Raw genomic sequence first — 6950 nt, 5'->3', positions numbered from 1 at the left:
GAAGTAAGAAGAAGGAAGTAAGAAGTCAAGAAGTCGGAAGTAAGAAGTGTGGAAGTTAGAAATCAGAAGTCGAAAGTCAGGAAGTTGGAAGTCAGAAGTATTGAAGTTAGAAGTCATAAGTGCAGAAGTTAGAAGTACGAAGTAGGAAGTCAAGAAGTTGGAAGTGAGAAGTGCAAAAGGAAGAAGTCAGAAGTGGGAAGTACGGAAGTCAATTGTCACTCCAGGGCTTCCATACTATACTCATTGACGTAAGCCCGATTATGATGAAAGCTTGAAGCTTATTTGAATCAGTACAGGATTCATTTGAGGAGTGGTTGTAAGCCTTTGGACATGTCTGGAATCCATGACCTCCGGATGAACTAACGAACTACCGTTCCCCTTGACATATGTGTTTGCATACCAGTGTAGCTTTTTAAAAGCCGTTTATTTCAAAGGTTAAAGTATTTTACAAAGATTATAAGATTGCATGACCAAAATGCAATTAGCAACAACAAAAGAACGCTATACTTACAACATTGATCTTTTGCAGAATGGCCATACTTTCACAATACATCTGTTTATATTTTTCAGTCCCACCGAGATTGATTGGGTCACTTTGCATAATCCTACAGAATTGAACACTGAATTGAACAGTTGTCTAGACATTTTCCTATATTTTAATACAGGTGTTTCAGATATAACTGTCTGTGCTCAATCGGATTTTGTATTCAAACGCATTATGAAAAAGAGCAGCACATTTTAGACATGATTATCAGACAGGTCTTAAAATAAATGGATCCATCTTCACGTAAAATGTTAACAAGTTAACACGTATATTGCAAAACCTGTTGCACAAATGTCTGCTTGCTGGGGGCTTTTATATATAATTCCAAAGAGATACTACGAAATGATGAGTCAATCTTGTGTTCTTCACCTAATATCAAACTGACTTGAGCATTTGAGACACTCTGTATTTTATTGTAACAGCTTTCTATCATAAAGAATAAACTTTGTCGATTAAAAAGGGAACAATGAAGGAACCTAGTTACCCACCTGACCTTATACACTTAAGAAAAGTTTGTTTTAGACCAAAGTTTAGTCAGAAGATATCAAACAGTTCATGAGAAAAAGTAGTATAAAGTTTTCTTCAGCTCCTTTGTACAATCCGTTTGCATAAAAGTAAAATAGGCCGATAAACGCATAATAGATCAAGTTTATAAGACGAAGTCGTTTGAAGTTTCTTCTTCTATTTCCAATTCCGGTGAGTCTTAGAGTTGCTACATGCTAAGTTTGGTTTAGATCATGAAGTTGCTCATAAAAAAGGAGTTATTTTAACGATTTTATCTGTTTGCAGATATAGCGACACACAAGAAGGGCCAAGTAAAATTATGTTTGAAAAAAATGCGATAGGTCAACGATGCTCCAGACCAAGTTTAGTTAAGATCCACATAGCGCCTCAGACGAAAATGTAATTTAATTTTTTTATGCACTTTCAGCTCTAGAGGTCCTTTTAGGGGTCAAGCAAAATTATTAGAACCAATTTAAGAGACAAATGTTTATCGTTAAAGTTTGGTAAATATTTATTAAGTGCCTAACGAGAAGAAGTCGTTTAAAGTTTTCTTTTCTCATTTTTTTTCCATCTCTGACAGACACTATCAATGCTGACCGATGTACGATGGACCGCCTGTCTACATTAATATGCACGCTGAACAAAGTTAAGGAGAGCTAAAAGGTTGATCACCTGTAATGATCTGCAGGTTCGTTGAGAAATAAATCATCAAGGACCTCTTGATGGCATCCAGCAAACAATGCATAGAAAATGTGGAAGTTTCTTTCACCATCATTTTGATGAATAACACGTGATTTCTCCAACATATAGTCCCTAACCACCGCTGAAAATCAGCATTAAAAATGTGAATTCTCCAAATTATAGTTTCATACAAAAGCTTATATTAAAATATATAGTCCAGTCTCCACCGCAAGTAAATAATATTTATAAAAGCGATTTCTGCAAAATACAGGCTATGCCACCTCTGAACTATAAAGCCATGGTAATGTGTAATTATTGCATCAGACAGAGTAGCTTCCGTTACAGAACAGATTTCGAAAGGTAAAAATGTTTAGTGCTACGAAAGACCATTCTTCTCACGCCTGTAAACTATCGAAATAAGATATTGTTGCATGTTCAGATGCTTTAGTCTTATGAAGGTCATTTTGTATACAGTATATACTCACCGATAATTTCAATAATCGCTGCGCATTAAGTTTTCGTGAGTTTCTTATTCTTCAAAATGCTTCTTTAAATAATAAAAGGCGAGGACAAATCACTCTTTTTGCGGATGTGTTGGGCCCAGGTATGCGCTGTTTCAAGTATAAATTCTATGCAATCTGATATTAAAATGTTTTCTTTCTTTTACAGCAAAACTGAAAAAGATCAAAAGATAAACAGACGTTACCTCCAGCTAGCTCGCCTCCATCTTTAAAGCTTATCTCAAGATATTTAGCGTATCTGCTTGAGTTGTCATTCATAATTGTTTTAGCATTGCCGAAAGCTTCCAGGAGAGGGTTGATCTGAAAATACTGTTAGTATTAATTATAAAAAATGTAATGTCAAATTATAGATATATAGCAAAAGACAGTGCAAGAATAAAATATATGTCAATAATTTACGCCGACTTGGTAACAAGGCATAGCCTATTCACCGAATCCTATTTTGCGTGCGTGCGTGTGTGCATGTGTATGTGTGTGTGAGAGAGAAAAGAGAGAGGGTTTATTTTATCGAGGAAAAATGAAGTTTCAGGAATTTCAACAAAAACAGTGTAAGTACTGTACGAACAGTAAAGAATACAAAACATATATTGTGAAAAAAAGATAAGAAAGTGAAATTTGAACATATCTTATTGAAACATACAACACGAACAAACATTTTACAATAAACTTTAAGATATCAACATGAATAACAGGTATACAAAACGGCCGACCTGTCATAAACATTGTATAAACTATATATTTGTTCTTTATTTTTGTTTGTTTGTTTGTTCGTTTTGGGTTTAACGTCGTTTTTCAACAGTATTTCAATTATATAACGGCGGGCAAGTAACCTAACCAGTTTTCCTGGATTCTGTACTAGTACAAACCTATTCTCCGCAAGTAACTGCCAACTTACTCACATGAATCAGAGGTGGAGAACAAATGATATCAGACACAATGTCTTTTATCAAAACGTCACGGAGTACATACGCCCCGCCCAGGGCTCAAACTCACAACCTGCGATCAGTAGATCAGCACTTTCCCTTTTAAGCTAAGCGGGCGGACTTTTTCTTTATTTAGTTATGTGTGAACCATACAGATTTGGCTCTTACGGTAAAGTTTGTGTTCATTCATCTTGAGAAGTCTTATTACAGAATAACTTTTATTTTACTAGTATGGTTCCCAAAAGGCTCATATTTTGTTGAGTAGATATTTTAAATATTCAACAAACTTCTGATTTGAATCTTTTAAAATTCTTTATGTTTATATATAGTAATTAAGAAAAAATACAGCTTCTTGTCGATTGCCAATGTGGTTTTCTTTTCGAGGTTTGAGCACCAATTCTAAGTGTCGTTAGGCCTTACCTTCACGATTTTCTCATGCAGCTCCATATCTCCTTTCTGACTCATATGGACCATATGTTTCACCATATATTTGGTGTTCTCTGTTTTTCCGGCTCCACTTTCTCCAGAAACAATAATGACCTAGAAAAATTTAGCCGTTACTTCACTCTTTTGAAAATTTTTAACATAATCTAATTCACTATTCACAATAAAAAGAACAGTAGAATTAATTACGCGTAACGTTGCCAAGTATAAGATTTTTTTGTCGTTGGATTAAACGTCGCACCAACACAATTATAGGTCATATGGCGATTTTCGAGCTTTGATGGTAGAATAAGACCCTAGATGCCCCTCCCTGCATTATTTCATTATAGGCGGGCACCTGGGTAGAACCACCGACATTCCGTAAACCAGCTGAATGGCTTCCTCACATGACGAATTCGACGCCCGAAGTGAGGTTCGAGGGGCAAGTGATTTGAAATCAGCAGCATTAACCTCTCGGCCACGGAGGCCTCTATGTATAAGGTAAAAGACTGTTGGGGAATACAGACAACAATACTAGCAAAATAAAAGACTGAATACATATATGCATTCTCATATACATTGTATAGTGAAAACAGTAAAAATGTAAATAAGAAATAGTGAACTATAACATAAATGTGAAAAATGTGTTCTCTTAGGTCAGATGCTGGCAAAAAATATATCAGCTGCAGAATTTGGTAATAATAGAACACAGTCATTTTAAACTTGAAAATACAGCTTCATATGACAATTCTATGTATATTTATTGTATAGAATTGTTTTAACAAAAGGGCCAAAATGGCCATAGGGCGCTCACCTGAGTAACACACCATAGAAGTGTAAATATGTTTTACCTAGTGATTACCTAATGATTCATGGAGAGAAATTTTCTGATTAATTTCCATCTAGACTGGACCATCAAGAATGTGGCCTATTCGGTGTACACAAGCGTTTTCTTTAAACTGACCTAGTGGCCTTATTGTTTACCCCACATGATCCAAGATTTCATAAAAACAAACATTCTGACAAAGTTTCGGGAAAATTGTAGCAAACATGTGGCCTCTAGAGTATAAACAATCTTTTCCTTTGACCTAGTGATCCCTAGTAACCAAGATTTAAAATCGTCCAAGACTTAGAACAAACATTTTGACAAAATTTTATGTAGATAGAATAAAAACGCGCCCCCTTACAGTGTAAACAAGCTTACTCTTTGATTTCAATTCAAAGCATAAATGAAATCTATATATGGCTGAAAGGGCCAATTTAGAAAATGTTTCCACTTTTAGGGGCAGTAACATGAAGACATCTAGCCGGTTTTTGAAAAGAACCGAGATATTATTGTGACTTAAATTGTAAGTGTAGTTATATTTCAATGTAAAATGTCACTTCTTTTGTGTTTACAAGGTAATTGACTCTTTCGGGGATCAATCAGGGCCTGTAACTCCGGGTCTGTAACTATCAGAGCCTGTAACTATCTATTGTTAAAGATATTTTGCAAATTTGTGTATCAAATCAAACCATACATGAAGTCTCTATATGCCTGCAAAAGCCAGAATAGCAATTTTCGGGCATTTAAGGGCCATGACACTAGAACCCATGATGGGATATGGCCAGTTTTTGAAAGGAATCGAGATATTATGCCAATACAAGTTTTGTATAAGTTTATTTAAAATCAATTGCAAAATGTGGTTTTTACTGTGTTCACAAGCTAAAAATAGCAACTTTTAGCCCCTCAAAGAGAATTCCTATATTTTTTTTCCTTTCATAGAATTTTTTTTAAATTCACATATATGATAGGAAAATGTGTGCTGAAAACAATGAACAAATAAAAACAATAGGTCACCAGGCTTGTTTTTGTGAAAAATTGTTTTGTACACATCCACTGTTGGTGAAACTGCCAGCGAGTTTTCAACATTTTCATAATTTTCTGCTTTTTTATAAATACCAACCAAAATATACATCAAGACAGCACAATAAAGTTTTTTCTTTTTACAGATTTTATTATATACTTATTTGATATCATAGTCATATTTGTAATACTCTATCCTTATAATAATGGGTACAAATGAAAAATAATATTGTTTCATATTTACTTTTGTGAACTTTTTTCAATGAAAAATACCCATAGTGAAGAATATTTTTTTATTAATTTTGAAAAAACTATTTCATAGAATTTTTTCCCTGTTTTTCTTGTGTATAGATAATTGTATTGTGAGCATAAAAATGGCTAAAAATGTATGGGTCACCAGGCTAAATTTTATGTTAAGACCGCTAGAACAACACCTGTTCGGACGGAAAATAGCTCAAACCTGGCCAAATTGATTACATGTATGTGTGCTAGAAGTTAAATTTTTTTTAAAAATTCTTAATTTTTTCTATAATTGAATACTAAATAATCTGAAAGGTGATATTGTCTTATCAATACTAAGTAAATTATCTTACATTATATGAACAACACTGTCTTTGTACTAAAATACGATGTGAAAACACAACCACAAAAATAGCAAGATACCTGTCAGGCATGATATTTGTCAATACAACATAAACCAGTATCAACATTTGATTACTGGTAAAACTTATCAAAAATGTTATTTCATTCGAGATTCTTCATATTTAAGATTGTCTGTAACATGTTTCAACAAATGTTGACTTCAGTTCAGTTTTCCATAGAAAGTGTCGGCTGCGCAGAAAGATGCGCATAAAAAACTATAGGAATTCCCTTTAAGGGGTCATAACTCTAGAACTCGTGATGGGATCTGGACAGTTTCCGAAACAAAATCCAGATATTATGCCAATACAAGTTGTTTGCAAGTTTGCTTAAAATCAATTGCAAAATTTGGTCTCTATCGTGTTCACAAAATATGGCAAATTTTGGCCTTAAAGGGGCCATAACTCTAGAACTCATGATGAGATCTGGCCAGTTTTCGAAAGGAAGCTAGATATTATGCCAATACAAATTGTGTGCAAGTTTAATTAAAATCGATTGCAAAATATTGTCTCTATCTTGTTTACAACAAATTGTGAACGGACGACAGACGGACGACGGACGAAGGGCGATCACAAAAGCCCACCCTGTCACTAGGTAACAGGTGAGTCAAAAATAAACCTGATTTTCGTCATTTTCACGCATACGCTTGTAGGCTGTTGATGCAATCTGAAAAATATGCGGTTGCACTTCTGTCCCGTATTTGTCTGCATGGTATTTGTCGTGTGTCTATAAAATGTGAAGTCATATTTGGTTACAAAAACATTCTGTAACTTTAAACGTAGTTATGTAGTTTTTCTTCATATTTACACGAGTATTTCAATGTATGAACACCGATTCAGAAATTGCATTTAAAGATTTAGTCATACCTT

Source organism: Mercenaria mercenaria, chromosome 10, assembly GCF_021730395.1.
Source record: "Mercenaria mercenaria strain notata chromosome 10, MADL_Memer_1, whole genome shotgun sequence".
In the NCBI taxonomy this organism is placed as follows: domain Eukaryota; kingdom Metazoa; phylum Mollusca; class Bivalvia; order Venerida; family Veneridae; genus Mercenaria; species Mercenaria mercenaria.
The sequence above is the reverse complement of the archived record's forward strand: the minus strand, read 5'-3'. Positions refer to the sequence as shown.